Here is a 19,183-nt window from a genome sequence, read left to right on the forward strand (position 1 = left end):
TGGTACCAAGCGTAGAAAGCTTCTCGTTGTTCGGTACGCATGTTGTCAGGGTCGTAATAGTGAGCCTCAGGCAAATGGGGTAGAACGGCATGTTGATTGGCTTCCGTATTGAAAAAGTGTGGAAAGTACCCTTTAGCCATTTCTGTCATTCCAAACGTTTTAGGCATTCGACTCAAAGGTATGGCCAAGTAACTCATCGAATCTTTAAACTGTACTTGTCCCACTTGCATGAAAATGATTTTGGCTCCGTTCAAAGTGACTTTAGGACGTTCGGTGCCTTGTTCCGTGGAGTATCTGAGAAGAAACTGTCCATCGTATCCGGAGAAATTGTGAGCCATCACCGTGGCATGACGATGACAATCTCCGTAACGTTCGATGTCCTCTTGGCTCCACGTCTTGTCGATGGGGTCTAAGACCCATCGGGCAAAATCGGCTAGCGTGTTCCGTCCCCGAAAGATTTTTTCACGTCCTCCAGGAATCTTGCTGCAGTGAGGGCAATGACTGAAGATAGGTTCTTGAATGCACTTCTCGCACGCTCGATGAGCCACGCAGAAATTAGGAATGTGAATGCCGGTCTCTTGCATGCATTCGAAATCGAAAAAGATGAAATTGCCTTTCTTCTTGTGATCGTCCTGTTTCTCTGGTGGGGGTTGGTATTTTTGCACGTAGCATTGGTGTTCCAAGTCCACGATGTGGTGACAAATGTGACATTTTTTCTTTCCTCGACATACGTGTGCCTTGACGGTATTGGTACATATGCCTTGTCCACACGTAGGGCACAATCTCAGCAGTTGACAAGCGCATTTCTGCTGTGAACCTTGCGTCTTCAAATGTTGTTGGTAACAGGTAGGGCTGACAAACGTGCGCAGACAAGTTGAACAAGGCACTGGTCCTTCGCTCAGACAGGGTGGAGAGGCCAAACATCCTGGGCATTTCATTCCACAATGCTTGTGTTGCTCTCGATTGTTATAACCATAGTCACATTTCTCACAATAATAACCGTATCCCAGGAATCCAGTAATACTGGTAATGGTATCGAAATGTTCATCGTGATAATAGACATGAATGTATTTTCCGTCCTTAAATTCTCGGCCTCGAAACAACAGAGTTCCACGCATTTCTTGAGAGTGCACTTTCAAGGTGTAGCGTGGAGCTAGGGCATCTTGCAATTTTTGCATCTCAGGAATGCCACAGGGTGTGTCTTTGGACAGTCCGGCTTGTTGTAACAGGAGTTCTGCTTCGTTTCGTTGTTTGCCTCGATCGCATCGTTGAATAGTTTTCCAGGTTCTTTTCCATTTTACCGTGTCGTTCTTGTTGGCATAGGTTCGTCCCACCACGATGGCACGGGCTAAACACATCTGGTCTTGAGGGTTGTTAATTCGGACGAGACTCTTTTTGGTGTTGCGAAGGTCGTCCACCAATAACATCTTTTTGCGTCCTGTCCCTTGAGGAGGAGAGACGTGAGCCATTTTCAGTGTGGCTTTACCATCGGTGATGTCAAACTGGTCATTAGATTGTTGCACGTGTTGAATCTTGTCCATGACTTTGGAAGGGGTTAGTTCTGCGGGTCTGCTAAACTCGATCCAAACAGGGGATTTCAAACCGTCGTGATCTATGGATAGTGTCAAGCGATCGTCTTCTTTGGCTTGACATTGTCGCTTGAGTGCGGTGAGCAAAGAATCCCACATCTCGGTGATGAACCCTTCTGCTTTCTCCAAGGGTACGTCGGACTTGAAATCTTTAAACTTCACCGTGTAAGTGTAAGCCGTGGTTCTAAATTTTCTAGAGGAGCGCTTTTCCGTCTCTCGAATGGAATAGTATTTTTCAGGATTGACTAAGGGTGGTGAACTTGGTTTAGAGGTTTCAAATTCTGGTTCACCCATGTCCTCTTCAAAATCACTGGCATGAATTTGTGCCAAGATTTCAGCCCTGGTACGAGGCGATAGATCACGTTTCTGCCTCTTACTTTCTTCTTCTTTCTTCTCAAATGAATAGGATCGTTTCATCTTGAGTGCAAAACGTCAAATGACTCAAGTTTAAACACCATAGACTAATTTATAGTCATGGCAAACCAGCGCATATAAAAAGGGTGTGTGTCTTGTCCTTTCCCTATTCATTTCACTCTCAAGCCGAGCACAACGATGGAAGAGACTACCCAGATGGAACGTTTCGTCAGAGCTTTGCGAGGGGTCATTAGAAAATTCTCTTCAGACCAGCCGACGGACTACTCTCCTTCCTTTCGAGATAAAAGTCAAGATACTTGCTATATCTGTCAGAAGAAAGGGCATTGGTCTTCAGAGTGTCCAGACCGTCAAAAAAGAAAAAAAAACAGGGGCTAAAAAAGACAAAAGTCAAGATACCTGTTATTATTGTAAAGAAAAAGGACATTGGTCTCCAGATTGCCCAAAAAAGAAACAAGAGGAGTCAGAAGAAAAGAAGGATTCTTCAGAAGAAGAGAGGGATTCTTCGAAAGAAGAGAGGGATTCTTCAGAGGAAGAAGAGGAAGAAAGAAGACAATTCTATTTAAAAGAAGCAAAGAAACAGGAGAAGAAAAGAAGAAGGGAAGAAAATGAGGAAAAAACGGTGAAGAAATTCAAAAAACAGAGAGACTAAACAAGGAGACAGAAGAAGTGTACGAACTTTTTATTAAAGTGTTCTGTGGTGAATTGTGAATTGGATTGTAACAATGGATAAAAGAATACATGAATGATATAAGGTAAGTGTCTTTGAGTTTTGATTTTAAAATAAGAAGCTACACTCACGCACTCATACACAGACACGTACTATAAGGGTAATATGGATGGGTTTTTTTGTTGATTTTTGAGTTATTGGCAAATTGAAATTGTATTTCTTTTCGAGAAATGTGGGTGGCCCTGAAAAGGGCCTTTTTTCTTTATGGTGTAGGAGTGAGTTTAACCAATCAACTTTAAGTGCCTTAAGTCTTTGCCACGGCCAAGGCCTACTTCTGATGATTGGGTTGAAATCACTAAGGGTGGTACGATAGGCTTAGTCACAGGGTTGGCGTGTTTAGCTCGGGAAGGTCGTATTCTCTTCGGTCGTGATAAAGAAGTCTGATACATTTGTTTCAGACTTCTTAACTCCGCTAAAATGTCCAACAGTACCGTAGCCATTTGATTTTCACCCTCTTGTTTCTTTGCTGCTACTTCTTCTTGCTGTTGTTGCTGTTGTTTTTTTCTTACCTCTTCTTGTTGCTGTTGCTGTTGCTGTAGGAGAAAAGCTTGTTCCGCTTCCTTTTTGTCGTTGCATAAATTTCTCCAATTCTTCTTTCTGTCTCTGTCTAAAATTCTCCACTTGCGGTAATGAAGAAGGCAACGAAGGTTCCGGAACAAATTCTTGCGAGGTAAGAAAATCCACAAAATCCCAATGTACCTCTTCTGAAAGTAAGTCCGGGTTCCCTTGGGCAGTCTCCCCTGCTGGTGCACCCCAATGGATCGTTTTCTGAGTTTCCGTCATGTTGAATCACTGTCGCATAGATTGACTGCACACAAGCGCTAACGAATCTATATAGACCACGTGACGTCACAGACTGCTCTCTTCGGATTGGATGCGAGCTGACTGAATTTTGTAACGCGTGTTCGGATTGGTGAATGAATTCAATCCGTTTCAATCCTTCCTGTACCTATAAATAAGCGCAGTTCACTGCATTGATTCACCTATTCTCGTCGCTTCAAGATGTGGACCACAGTTGAGTCATCCACCCTTGTGTCTTCCATGATGTTTAGGACGGACATGCTCATGTATGTCAGGTCCAAGTGGACTGTTGTTGATAGGACAGATACTAGTCTATGGATGAGGAGAGTTTACATAGAAAGACAAGGATGTCTCAAGAGGGTACTTGTGTATGGACCGGCAGTTAGAAGGAGTTTAAGAAGAAGAAGATGTGACAGATGCCATCTATGTTAATATTAATATTAACATAAACCCAAAGGCCCTTTTCAGGGCCAGCCATATTTCTCGAAAAGAGATAGCCTTTCAATTGCCTACCCCTTTTTTAAATTTAAATTTAAATTTAAATTTTAAAAAAACTTTTTTAAAAAAAAAAATTAAATCCCAAAAGCCCAAACTCTATTCCCCATGTTAATTTCCCCTTGTCGCTAGATAGACCCACACTATAGTTCCACGTTAAATTCCCCTTGTCGTTAGAGTGACCCACGATTTATTCCCCATGTTAATTCCCCTTGTCGCTAATCTGACCCACGATTTTTCTCCTTGTTAAATTTCCATTGTCGCTAATCGTTCCCAGGGTGGTCTGTAATGCTAATTCCCATTGTCGCTAATGTATCCCTATTTACTACTCACGTTTGTCAGCCCTACCTGTTAGCAACAACATCTGAAGACACAAGGTTCACAGCAGAAATGTGCTTGTCAACTGTGCCCTACATGTGGACAAGGCATACTTACCAATAATACCAAGGCACACGTATGTCGAGGAAAAGAAAAAATGTCACATTTGTCACTACATCGTTGACTTGGAACACCAATGCTACGTGCAAAAATACCAACCCCAACCAGAGAAAGAGGACGGTCACACGAAGAAAGGCAATTTCATCTTTTTCGATTTTGAATGCATGCAAGAGACCGGCATTCACATTCCTAATTTCTGCGTGGCTCATCGAGCGTGCGAGAAGTGCATTCAAGAACCTATTTTCAGTCATTGTCCTCACTGCAGCAAGATTCCTGGAGGGCGTGAAAAAATCTGTCGAGGACCGAACACGCTAGCCGATTTCCCTCAATGGGTCTCAGACCCCATCGACAAGACGTGGAGCCAAGAGGATATCGAACGTTACGGAGATTGTCATCGTCATGCCACGGTGATGGCTCACAATTTCTCCGGATACGATGGACAGTTTCTTTTGAGATACTATACGGAACATGGTACCGAGCGTCCTAAAGTCACTTTGAACGGAGCCAAAATCATTTTCATGCAAGTGGGACAAGTGGAGTTTAAAGATTCGATGAGTTACTTGGCCATGCCTTTGAGTCGAATGCCTAAAACGTTTGGAATGACAGAAATGGCTAAAGGGTACTTTCCACACTTTTTCAATACGGAAGCCAATCAACACGCCGTTCTACCCTATTTGCCTGAGGCTCACTATTACGACCCTGACAACATGCGTACCGAACAACGAGAAGCTTTCTACGCTTGGTACCAGGCTCACGCCTCAGACCCTGTTGACTTTCAGGAAGAAATGCTAAAGTATTGTCGTTCCGACGTGGACATTTTACGGTGTTGCTGTGGAAAATTTCGAGAACTGTTCATGGAACACGGAGGGGTCGATCTTTTGAAAGAAGCTTGCACCATTGCCTAAGTGTGTTCCTTAGTGTACAGGCAACGATTCATGCCTGAAAACACCGTGGCTGTCATCAGTCCTCAAACGACCCACTATGTCAAACGTCAATACTCGGTCAAAGCCCTACGCTGGTTACATTACTTGTGCGGCAAAGAAGACAAATGGATTCAGCATGCCCGCAACGGAGGGGGCGAAAAGACCATCGGAACGCATTCGGTCGATGGCTGGGACTTAGAAAACCCCAAGATCGTGTACGAGTTTAACGGTTGCTTATTTCACGGACGCCCCGTCTGTTACCCTGATCGTGGCACTAAAAATCAGTTTTTACAACGAACCATGGAAGACTTGTACCAGGCCACTTGTCAGCGACGCCTAAAGTTAGAACAGGAAGGATACCAAGTGGTGGAAATGTGGGAACACGAGTACGATCACCGTTTGATCCCCACGCAGAAAGGCATTTTCGCAGACTACGTGGATGCCATTTTGAAACTAAAGCAAGAAGCCAGTGGCTATCCTTCCTGGTGTCACACTCCCGAAGACCAAAAGACATTCAAAGAGAAATACTGGGCACAAATAGGGTAGAAAGGCGAGTTGAAACGCATCGTGGAAAGTTACCAGTTCATGGACCCCCTGAACCCGAGGGATAGTTTGTACGGAGGAAGGACAAATGCCACCTGTTTGCTGTCGCAAACCGACGAAGAGAAAGGAGAAGAAATCAAATACTTCGACGTGTGTTCGCTGTATCCATACGTGTGGAAATATTGTCGCTTTCCTGCAGGGCACCCACAATTGTTAACGGAACACATCGACCCGAAAAACATTCGACAATACGAAGGCTTGATCAAGTGCAAAGTTTTGCCTCCCACCGACTTGTACCATCCCGTCTTACCTCACCATTGCCAAGACAAACTGATGTTTCCCTTGTTCCGTACTTGTGCCGACACGTGCAATCATGACCAGCCTTGTCATCACACCCAGGATGAACGGGCCTTGACGGGAACCTGGGTTAGCGTAGAATTATTCAAAGCTTTGGACATGGGATACCAACTGTTAGAAGTGTACGAAATTTGTCACTTTCCCAAGATACAACAATACCACAAGGGTGACCCGACGCAGAAAGGAATTTTCGCAGACTACGTGGATGCCATTTTGAAACTAAAGCAAGAAGCCAGTGGCTATCCTTCCTGGTGTCACACTCCCGAAGACCAAAATACATTCAAAGAGAAATACTGGGCACAAACAGGGTAGAAAGGCGAGTTGAAACGCATCGTGGAAAGTTACCATTTCATGGACCCCCTGAACCCGAGGGATAGTTTGTACGGAGGAAGGACCAATGCCACCTGTTTGCTGTCCAAACCGACGAAGAGAAAGGAGAAGAAATCAAATACTTCGACGTGTGTTCGCTGTATCCCTACGTGTGCAAATATTGTCGCTTTCCTACAGGGCACCCACAATTGTTAACGGAACACATCGACCCGAAAAACATTCGACAATACGAAGGCTTGATCAAGTGCAAAGTTTTGTCTCCCACCGACTTGTACCATCCCGTCTTACCTCACCATTGCCAAGACAAACTGATGTTTCCCTTGTGCTGTACTTGTGCCGAAACGTGCAATCATGACCAGCCTTGTCATCACACCCAGGATGAACGGGCCTTGACGGGAACCTGGGTTAGCATAGAATTATTCAAAGCTCTGGACATGGGATACCAACTGTTAGAAGTGTACGAAATTTGTCACTTTCCCAAGATACAACAATACCACAAGGGTGACCCCACGCAGGAAGGCATTTTCGCAGACTACGTGGATGCCATTTTGAAACTAAAGCAAGAAGCCAGTGGCTATCCTTCCTGGTGTCACACTCCCGAAGACCAAAAGACATTCAAAGAGAAATACTGGGCACAAGAAGGCACCTCTTTAGACCACATCGAGAAAAACGAATGCAGGCGATCGTTTGCCAAAGTGATGTTAAATTGCTTGTGGGGTAAAATGGCACAACGGTCGTGTTTACCCAAGACGGAGTATTTGACAGAACCTTCCTGCTACTTTCAGATGATTCACGACAAAACCAAATTCATGAAACACGTGGACGTCGTTCGCGAGGATTTGATCTTAGTCAATTACGAAGAAGATCTGGACTTTGTACAAGACGATCTCTTTGGAAATGTCATCATTGCGGCTTACGTGACAACTCATGCTCGCTTAAAATTGTACGAAGCTTTAGAACTGTTAGGGGAACGTTTCCTGTACTTTGACACGGATAGTTGCATTTACATTGATCACCCGAGTCAACAGCACCCTGACATCGAAGGAGACCGTTTAGGAGCCTGGACACACGAACACCCCGACGACAAGATTCGAAGTTTCGCGAGTGGATGTCCTAAAAATTACGGTTACCAATACCGGGACAAACAAGGAGAAGTGCACACGAAGTGTAAAGTGAAAGGATTGACTTTGAATTATCGTACCAGTCGAGTGGTGAACTTTGGCGTATTGAAAGAAGCCTTGCAGTCTGGAAAAGATGAACACTTTAAAGTGACCACCTATCAGCCCAACAAGATTGTACGTTTACCCACTCACCACATTGTCAGTCGATCCCTGGAAAAAGTCTGTCAAATCGTGTACCAGAAGCGAGTGCGACTTCCCAATCACTTCACCTTACCGTATGGACATGTTGGTATTGGTCTGTATATAAAAAGGAACCCTAGGCTAGATCGATAGTTCATTGTGACTACCAAGACCAAGCGAACAAGATGAATCTTTTAAAAGAGACAACATTTCAGTTTGGGGATTGTAAAAAAGTTTTTCTTCCTCTAGTGTGACTAATATTGGACGGATAAAACCCATGCATTGCGACGGAAAATGTCCGGAAGGAAACTGCAAGTGTCCATGCGGTTACCATTGTAATTGCGAAACGGAGTTTGCAGACGAGTGCGATTGTGAGCCTTGCGATGGGAACGATGATGTACGCTGTGCGATGCCGTAAAGCATCATGGGAACTTTGTTCTCACTACCCCTATGATGGAAAGTGATGCTAAGCGTGTCAAACCTGAGGGATGCGAAAGCGATGCCGCTCGTCCTCTTGGACATTTTACTGGGTTTCGTTTTAAAAGTGGATGTCCACCTTCACGTCTACCCCTCTACGGATGTCATCCAGCTCTGAGGAAACTCCTGTCCATGTCACCCAACCCTCATCGAAACGAACCTGTGCAAGACGAATATTCGTTCCCTGTGAGTTTGTCGGAATACTGCGACTTTGAAAATCGTCTTCAATCGTTCAAAGGAAAATGGCCTAAGTATCTGGGATGACCGACCCCCGAAGAATTAGCCAGAGCCGGATTTTTCTACTTGGGGGAAGGGGATAAAGTCAAGTGCTTCAGTTGCGGTGTGTCATTTCACCACTGGGAACCGCAAGTTTCGGCCTACCTAGAACATGCTCGATGGTCACCGAATTGTCATTACTTACCCTTAGTGGGACCGAGACATTGAAGTAACTTACCATATCGTTGAAGAAGAAACCAGATTGGTTAGGAGTCAAATGTTGGACATCACCGAGACCAGTATTTAAACTTCATTTCAAAAACGATATTGAATCATTACCTAAAGAACTGCAAGAGAAGATTTACAAGGAAGTTTGGCAGGGATTTGCCAGAGTGAAATCTCAATGGGTAACTGTAGAACTTTTGTGTCGAGAAATTCACAAGAGGAAAGTGAGAAAAGTCAACCAGTGTGTTAGATTTCTCTGGGTCAATGGTGCATTCATCCTATTATATCACTCTAGACCGTTTACATCAAAAGAGTTCAGTGAGATTCTTGGACGTTACCCTGAGTGGCAGTGGTCAGAAATTACTCACTATGTGGATTACTTTTGCTTTATGAGAAGATTGTGAATTGTACGAACTACGTATTCATGGATACTTTACAAGAGAACATTCGTGCTTTGCCTGTGGAGTTGAGAGAACGCATTTACCGAGAACTGGTCAAAATGCAAGTGAAACGTAAAGAACAGTTGCATCCGTTACGTCACCGGTGTTTGAACCACTGGTACCTGAATGCTATACAAGGACTGATTCAGTTGAAAGTGTTCCATTGGACAGACATTGATCAACGACCCCCTGGTTTTAAAAAGGATTGGTTTGCTATTGATGATTCTATTTACTACATTGTAAACTTACTGCGTCGAATTCCAGAGTAAGAGTTAAAGACTTACCAACATCTTTTACACAATATCAACTTAGTGAAACAGGAAGCTTCTGAACGAATTGTAATGTGTAAATTAGTGACTAAACGATTTAAATTCGACACTGAAGTAAAACCATGTCTGTGGAAACGGTACATTTCTTGTGTCAGACAAAAGAGGATTTAGTATGACCTATTCATGGATACTTTACAAGAGAACATTCGTGCTTTGCCTGTGGAGTTGAGAGAACGCATTTACCGAGAGCTGGTCAAAATACAAGTCAAACGTAAAGAACAGTTTCATCCGTTACGTCACCAGATGTTTAACCACTGGTACCTGAATGGTATAAGAGGACTGGTTCGTCAGAAATTGTTTCAGTGGTCAGACCTTGTTCAACACTTTGAGTTAGTGAATGAACGAAATGTTCATCATTTTGGTTACTTCGAGATTCACTTAGAGCAACGCATTGAGGAAGACGAGTTAAAGGATTACCAACATATTTTACGTGGAATCTGCTTAGCGGAAGAGGAAACTTCTAAACGAACTCTGAAGTGTAGGTTACAGTATGCAAGATTTAGATTCCCAACTGGAGAACGAAGATCTCTAGTTAGAAAGTACCTTTATTGCTTTCGAAATAAAGAGACTATAAAAACAGGAATCCATGCCACGGCTTATGTCACAAGTGATTGAACAGATTCCGTGGAAGGAACTCAAATGACCATATTAAAACCGTGGATCATTACCATCAATTATTACAAGAACTGTATCCAATCAATTTGGGACGACGCATAGTGTGTGTCTTAGTGACTTGTTTTCTGGGATTTCGTTTACCATGCGATTCCTTGTGGACTCTTTACGAACAGTACTTACCACCCCATTCAACATGAAAGTGGTGCCTTTAAATGTTCACGAAAGACTCATATTGCTCGAAGCCTTGCGTTTTCATCTGGATACTTCTCGACCTCTACGGGAAAAAAACATTCGTCAACTTTTAGCTACCCAAGACGTGTATGACGATGTGTGTGTAGCTTGTGACTTACACCCCCATTGGACAGATGTACGTGCATGGAAAAAAGGGGGTTTTGAGGCTTGGACCCAAGAAGTGGCCCAGTATGCACGAGATTTGTGATCCTTCCTTTCAACGTCCAAAGAAAAAAGTCACTTTTCAACCTGTGTTAATGACAGTGCCAGAAGAATAATTCGTCACCCAGGACATGACTGTCGTGGACATGTCTGAAAGACCCTTTCGGGAGGACACTTGTGTGACCTTACCCTCTATAGAACTGGTCAGAACATTACCCAAAACATGTTGTACAGACACTTGTTTCTATTCCACGTTGATGGTTTTCATGTGCCTTTTATCGTTGTACTTAAGCCTTTGGCTTTTATGTATTTTTGTCTTTCGTGTTCATGTTTAAAACATTCAATAAACGTGTCCTGAAAAAAGTATAAAAACTCTTGTCTTGTTTGTTTTCGTGTCAGAAGTGACATTCCGAACACTATGGCTACCTCTGCTGTCTCTGCTCCCTCTTCCTCCACTGTCAAAGTCATTGACGAACACTTAGATCGTGCCAGTTGGGAGGCTTTGTATCTTCGCCATCTCTTTAACATGCTCATTGCTGGACCTAGCGGTTCAGGCAAAAACGAATTCGTCAAACGAATTGATCGAACATAAACAGCATTTGATCGATCGACCACCTCAACGCATCGTGTGGTGTTACAAAGAGTGACAATCGGCGTACAGCGTCTAGCGAAAAAGTCAAGGCGATTCCATCGTGTTTGTGGAAGGCATTCCTAACGAAGGCGACGGAATCGTCTCTGACTCCCGTCAAACCCATTTGGTCATTTTCGACGAAATGTTAAAAGAAGACGAAGAAGAAATTAAACTGCGGTTGATGCGCAAAGGGCATCATCGTAATGCCAGTGTAGTTTACATCACTCAAAATTTGTTTCAACAAAGTAAAGCTCATCGCACCATCAGTCTCAATGCGCATTACGTGGTCTTGTTTAAAAGCCCTCGAGATAAATCACAAGTGCAAGTCTTAGCCAAACAGTTAGGAACGCCTTGGCTGACTCAGGCGTACGACGATGCCACTCAAACTCCACACGCTTATTTACTCGTCGATTTGAAACCTACTACCCCCGAGGATTTGCGATATCGTACCCAATTGTTGCACCACTGGTGTCAAGACGGAGGACCTGTCCTGTACATGTCTCCATCCTCGACTTAATTACACTCAAAAAAGTCTATAAAAACCTCACACACTTTTCGTCTGTCTCACACAGTTTGAACATGACGTCCCTTCAGTCGCATCTTCCCGTCAAATTGATTCGTGCCTTGTATGGTATCAGTCGAGAAAAAAATCCACAAATACGGGCTCGTGTCTTAGAAGCTAGTCTCAAAGAAGTCTTACGATGGTTCACGGTGACAGCACGTCAATTACTGCAAGGGATCATTCAGATTCCTCATCAAACCAAACGCTTTTTTGATCGAATCAAAGCTGCTTTGACCCAACTGGCCGATCCCCTCATCGACAATCAAACCAAAAAACAAATCATTTTGAAACCTGGAGGGAGCGGTACTCTAGGAGGGGTCAACATTCGCTCTCTCTTAAGATGGGATCCTAATGCTCCCAAAGTTCTCCCCAAGAAAAAAGTCAAACGAAGCTCCAAGAAGAAGAAAAAGACCAGGTCCCCAAGGAGAACTTCTCTAGTGGCGGGACCCTCCTCTTACCAGACACCACCCCGGAAAAAGAAAAGAAGCCCCCAGAAAAAGAAACAGAAAAAGTCCCCAGAAAAAGAAAAGCCCACAGAAGAAAACTAGTCGCAAGAGAGGCACTTCGGCCAGGACGCAACCTTACACTCGCAAACCACGACCTGCCACGGCGGTGACTGCGTCTCCGGCAGCCTCACGTTCATCCACTTCTCCGTTGATGACACCAAGAACTGAAGAGTACTTGGAGACGTTGATCACACCAAGAAATTTTCCGTTGATGACCCCAAGAACATCCCCAGTGGCAGGACCCTCCTCTTTAGCGGCAGTGGCCGCTGCTCACAAAGTACCTTCTCCCAAAATCAAAGTCCAAGAGAGATCGGGCATATTTACAAAGTTTACTGGATTTGTCCAAGTAAGAACTGGCTCGATTTAGTCCGTTGCGTACCCCTGCACGACGTGTCATGCCTGTCCTCAAGTTGATACAGCGTCAAGACAATCAGTGGCGACGCGTTCCAGTATAAACAAATGCCTGCGACAAAGTAGGGGTATCAGTGAACTTCCAAAATATGTCACCTCAAAGAAGTGCACACCGTCACTATCGTCAAAAAAGAAAGAGACAAAGGCAGACTCGTCATCCGACAAAGCGCTTAGCCAAGCATCGACGTTACCCTAACAAAAGATACAGTCGTTCAAAGAAAAAGAGGCGTCAACAAAGGGGAGGATTCCTTGGCGATTTTAGAAAAAAACATTGTCACCTTTATGATAAAGCGATAGTCCTAAAAAAAGATAAAAGGGCGTGTGTTAAGTCATCGACGTTAGTGTATCTTTGGTGAATGTCCCGGAACCCACAAGCAAAGATGTCACCCTCCAGAAAACTTTCTTTTTCAAAACCCCAAGGAAAGAAAAGGAAAGGACTGCCTCCACGTTTAGTCAAACATGGGGACATGTTATCTGTCCTGTCCAAAGCTTCTCCACCCCTGCGAAAATAACTCATTCAATCGGCCTCCAAGGAGGTCATCAATACCGTGTGCGAATGTTGTTTGAACGTCTTGAAAGGCACGATCCCTTTGTCTAAACACCAGAAACAATGCTTAGGTAAACATCGTCACGTTCTTCGACAAATGGTTCAAAAGAAAATTCCCATTCGTCAAAAAAAGAAGATGTTGGTCCAACGTGGAGGAATTTTACCCCTCTTGCTAGTCCCATTGCTGAAAGGAGTCTTGGGAACTGTGTAGGAAGGACTGGTGGGAGCAAGATAAAAAGGACCTCTAAGTCCCAATATCCCAGAATCGACCCCTGACATCCCATGGAAGGACGAAAACTAGCTTTAGTACCTTACAAACGATGGATGGAATACCATCGTTGGCAAGAATAACGCACCCCGCATTTACCTCCCAATCCCAATTTGAGCGAGATGTCCCAGTTAGAACACGAATTGCAGTCCTTGATGGATCGCTAAGATTTGTCCGAAACAGAAAAATCGCAAAAGTACGGTCAACTCTTGCAACGACTGCAACTCTTTCACCAGAAAGCCTCAGACGAAACAGTTCTTCCCACTCTGAAAGATTTTAAGACCTTGATGAAAAGTCCAGCACAATCACTACCACCACCACCACTACCAGTGACCAAGACAGAAAAAGGAGAAGAAGAAGAAGAAGGGTTTCAAACTCCACCAGAAAAAGTACGCAAGTTAACAACACCACCTACCTCCAGAATTGGATGGATTAAAAAGATGATGACCACTCCTTCATCAGAAGAGAAAAAGAAGGTGAAGACAGAAGTGAAACAAGAAAAGATATCTCCTGTTCAGACATCCTCTGCGACACCTATTGCCGGTCGCACACGTAAAGCATTGCAATCCAAGAAAATACCCCAAGAGAAAAAGTGTAGCATCCTCCAAGAGTGGGTGCCTTATTAACAAACCAAAAAATGGAAAAAGTGTTAGCCAGCATTTACTACGATCCCTCCCATCCTGCAGGTTAGGCAGGAGTTCAAAAATTGTATCGTGCTGCCAAAACTCGACTGAAAAGTCTCCGTTTACCTCAAGTGCAACGATGGTTACAAGAACAAGCTACTTACACTTTACACAAACCCATTCGACGCAAGTTTTCCAGAAGTCGCATCCGAGTGGAAGGCATCGATCATCAATGGCAAGCCGATTTAGCCGATGTCTCTGATTTGGTCAGCTACAATCGTGGCTACAAATATTTGTTTTGTGTCATCGACGTCTTTTCCAAATTTGCTTGGGTCGTGCCCTTGACTTCCAAATCGAGCAGTGAGTTAGGGAGAGCCCTGGAACGGGTGTTGAAACAAAGCGGTCGTCACCCTCTTCGATGGCAAACTGACAAAGGCACCGAATTTCTGAACCAAGCTTTCCAAAAAGAATTAAAGAAACGTGACATTCATTTTTTTACCACCGAGAATCCTGAAACCAAAGCCAGCATCATGGAACGTTTTCAACGCACTTTGAAAGAACGCATGTGGAAATATTTTACGCATCACCACACTCTGAAGTACATCGACATCTTACCGCACCTGGTGCAAGCGTACAACCAATCTTACCATCGAAGCACTGGACATGCCCCGCATGAGGTGACTCCCGAGAACGAAGTGCTGGTGTCTGATCGCCTGTTTGGTACGTCCCCGACGAAAGCTGTCCCCAAGAGAAGTGGAGTGTTGGACGTAGGAGATTGGGTGCGCATTGGCAAAACCAAACGCACTTTCGACAAAGGTTACTTACCTAACTGGACTACCGAATTGTTTCGTGTCACTGGACGAGTGTATGGCCGTCATCTTGCTGTCTATAAATTAGAAGACATGAACGGAGAAGTGCTCAAAGTAACGTTTTATTTGCCCGAGTTACAACGTGTCACCAAAAAAGAAGACGACGTGTACGACATCGAAAGCATTCTCGAACGCAGAACCCGTAAAGTGGGCAAACGACGTGTCAAAGAAGTGAAAGTACGTTGGAAAGGATATCCACCCAGTTTTAATTCTTGGATCGACGCTTCGCAAGTCATCGACTATAAAAAGAAGTGACCATCATGCCCTTTCACACAGACGCAGCTACTACTGCTACCACTCCTTCACTCAGTTCTTCTCTGCAAGATTTACAAAAACAACCCTTGTGGGTGTTGTATGGAGAACGTGTGCCTAAAACGCAAATCGTCTTTTTCTGCCACATCTTCGTGGTGTATTGTGTCATCGGGGCAGCCATTGCCAATTTGAGTTTGCAACAAGGAGACAAACAATTGTGGACCATTTTATTGAGCAGTTGCATCGGTTACCTGCTTCCCGATCCCTCCCTGAAATTCTCTTCCAACGGGAACAACGGAAACCTTGTGTCCAGTGCCATTGTCAGTCACCACTCCAACAACAAAACAACAATCCTATTTTGGGCGGAGACACTCCTCTGACGTCCACTAACCCCTCGGACAGTCACAGAACTCCGGAATTATGAGTCACCAAAACCAATTTTACTTAACCTTACCCAGTGACAGTTCTATGGAGGTGTTTCCCAACAACACGTTGTGCTGTTACACAGCCAAATTACCCCAGGCCATCCAATTAGATCACGAAGCCCATTGGGAAGTGTCTTTAGTGGAAATGATTCACCCTACACAAATCCAAAACATCACTGAAAAGCAAAACACTTTTGAGGTCGAAATCATGAACGAACAATTGCAACAAACCATGAATGAAATCGGGTTTTCAGGTGACGTAAGACCAGCCAACAATTCACCCTTCAGTATGTACACCTTGAAAATTCCGTCAGGGTTTTATTTTAGTGGCCAACGTTTGGTGGATACCACTGCTTACAGGTTCGAGTTAGCCTTTGGCAAAGCCCTGAACAAAATCAAAAGAAGTGTCACCCTGGAGTACCATAAAGTGGCTCGTCCATCAGTTTTAATCATGACTTGTTTGATATTTTAGGTGGACACACAAAAATGGCTCCAAATTTTAAACCGAAGATCAACAGCAATACGGAATTTTACAAGTTTTTTCGATTCCCTGTAGAACTGAACCAAGGACTGAATTTGATCTTTGTGTACTCCGATGTGGTGGAGTATAACGTGGTGGGACACACCTCCGTGCCGTTACTGCGTGTCATTCCTTTCAAAGTGGATTCTACCACGACCAGTGACCAGGAAGGTGGAAACACTTATCACGTTCACCGCGAATTTGTACATCCTCACTCTTTGCCTGTTAGCAAGTCTTATTTGGACAGTGTCAACATTGCTATAAATGGAGATCTGGGACAAAATATTCCATTCACCAAAGGGAAAGTCACGGGGAAACTCCATTTTCGAAAACGGTTCTCTCACGATTCATATGTCATGTATCCAGTGTACCGAGGGGTTGCTCGACAGCGAGGACACGGTTTAGGAGATATGCTGAAATCAGCCTTTCGTTCGGTGGCCCCAGTGTTGAAACCGATGGCGACACGTGGATTGCACGCCTTGAAAGATGCGGCATTGACACAAGGCAAAAAAATTCTCCAAAATGTCATCATCGACAAACAAAACCCTAAAGAAGCCTTCTTGAGGGCAGGCAAAAATGTCTTGCTGCAAACGGGCAAAGACCTTTTGGGTTGACGAGAAACTCCTATAAATGCCCTGCACGATACCAAGTCAGGCATTCCTACTTCCCTGAAGCCACAGCAAGGACAAGGCAGAAAGAGACGACGAAGAAAACACCCTTTCACCAGACTTCACACTTCTAAAGCTAGAAAGACAAAGAAAAGAAGAACCGTTCGAGACTTAGACGTTTTCGATTATTGAGAAAGAGAAAAAAATGATGCCCCGAGAATCTTGCGCTTGTTCCAAGTCGTAACTAGATCTGTTTGCCATGCCCCCCACCATAATGACCATGCAAGAATCTAAGTGGGTGGAATTCACCCCGTCTCCTCTTTGACGGATTCCGCTCCCATCGAGTTTGAAATCAAAGGACAGCCCAAAGATTACATAGATCTGAATGGCAGTTACTTGTACCTGAAAGTCAAAGTTCTAGATAAGACAGAAGGTGATATAGTCAATGAAGCAGTAGCTCCCGTCAACAATTTCATGCATTCCTTGTTCAGTGGAGTGGACTTGTACTTGAATAACAAACTAGTCAGTAGCAGCATGGATACTTACCCTTATCGTGCCTACCTGGAAAATCTCTTGACGTACGGAATAGACGCCAAGAACACTCATCTCAATGCCTGTGTGGTATGGGAAGCTGACGATGCAGGCCAGTTTGACATAATCGAAACTGATATAAAGAAAGACCACAATGAGGGATTTGTAGAACGAAGAAACAGAATCATGGGACTCAACAAAAGTTTAGAACTGATGGATCGTTTGCATTTGGACATGTGGTTGCAAGAAAAATATTTGCTGAATGGGGTGGATGTTCGCCTGAGACTGAATCGCAGCAGTACCGCTTTCCATTTAATGGCTGATAGTGACGATTACAAAACCAAAATCCAAGAAGCCAGACTCTACGTACGCCGTGTGGAAGTGTTACCTAAAGTGGGAAACGACATTAGTCAGACGTTGAGCAGAACGACCGCCAAGTATCCGATACGACGCGTGGAAGTGAAAACCTTCACCATTCCCAAGCGGCAACGATCCATGATCGAAGATCATCTGTTCCAAGGACAGTTACCCAAATGTTTGATCGTTGGTATCGTCGAGAATACAGCCTTCAACAGAGCTGTCAAGAAAAATCCTTTCTACTTTCAACACTTTGGCGTGTCCAAGATCGAAGTCAGTCGCGACCTTGTGTACCCGTCCCTTCGAACCTGACTTTACCCAGAAGAATTACTTGAGGTTGTACTTGTCCCTGTACGAAGCCACCGGACAGTTAGGAACCAACACCAGTCACGGCATTACGTACGAGGATTATGCAGAAGGCTATGCTTTGTGGGCTTTTGATTTCACTCGAGACCAAGGCAGCGACGAGGGACATTTCCACCCTATAAAATCCGGACAGATTCGTGTGGAAATTCAGTTTGCAAAACGAGAACCTGATGAAACGGTGAACGTCATCCTGTATGCAGAATTTGATAATACGATAGAAATCAACAGTTTGAGAGAAGTCATTCTAGATTATTAGAAGCCATGGAAGACTGTTATCCCTCTTTACCTAGTGGAGAAACTTTAGACATGGAATGTGAGGAGACTGTGGAAGAAGAAGAAGTTATCATGATGAAGTCGAGATGGCCAGAAAAAGAAGCCCATTTAGTCTGCTGTTTTGCCAAACACTTGGTCGAAAAAATCACGGAATTGATCAAGAAAGATTGCTATGGATGTCAAAACGATCATCCCAGTCAAATTCAACACGATAAATGCCTGATGCTGAGTGAAGAAGAAATATTGAACGAGTATCTGGACGAAGCTTGGAGTCTCATCTCGGACGAAGTCGTGTTGCATCAGTGGTATAAAGACTTGCGTGAACATTCTTGTCCACCATTAACCACTCAAGAGATCCATCGTATCGAAGCTCTCCTGAATCAGGGTGGGGAGACGAAGTGAAGAAACGGTTATTTGTCAGACATTTTCAAGCAAAAAGTGAGGATCGAATTGATCACTCATTATTACCTGTGAAGAAGAAGAAAAAACGTGGATACCTGGGAACTTTATTACCTTTTGAACCACAGCTCGTACATGGCTTCTTGGAATCCTGTCGTCTGTGCTAAAGATGAACTCCCTCATCGCAAACCTCAAGACCATCAAGCTTATGTGAACAACACGGACGACAGTCATCTCCCAGGAACCCACTGGGTAGCCGTCTACTTTCCTCAAAAAGGATGTGTGGAATATTTCGATTCGTATGGATTGCCTCCTTTGGAAGACGATATCATTAACTTTATGAGAAGAAATACTCAGACCACCCGATTCAATAATGTGAAATTACAAGGCACAGATTCCTTGGTGTGTGGACAATATTGTGTGTATTTTCTGCATCATCGCAGCCTGGGCTATTCCTTAGA

The sequence above is a fragment of the Sinohyriopsis cumingii genome, chromosome 18 (genome assembly GCF_028554795.1).
Source record: "Sinohyriopsis cumingii isolate HCF-2022 chromosome 18, ASM2855479v2, whole genome shotgun sequence".
NCBI lineage: Eukaryota > Metazoa > Mollusca > Bivalvia > Unionida > Unionidae > Sinohyriopsis > Sinohyriopsis cumingii.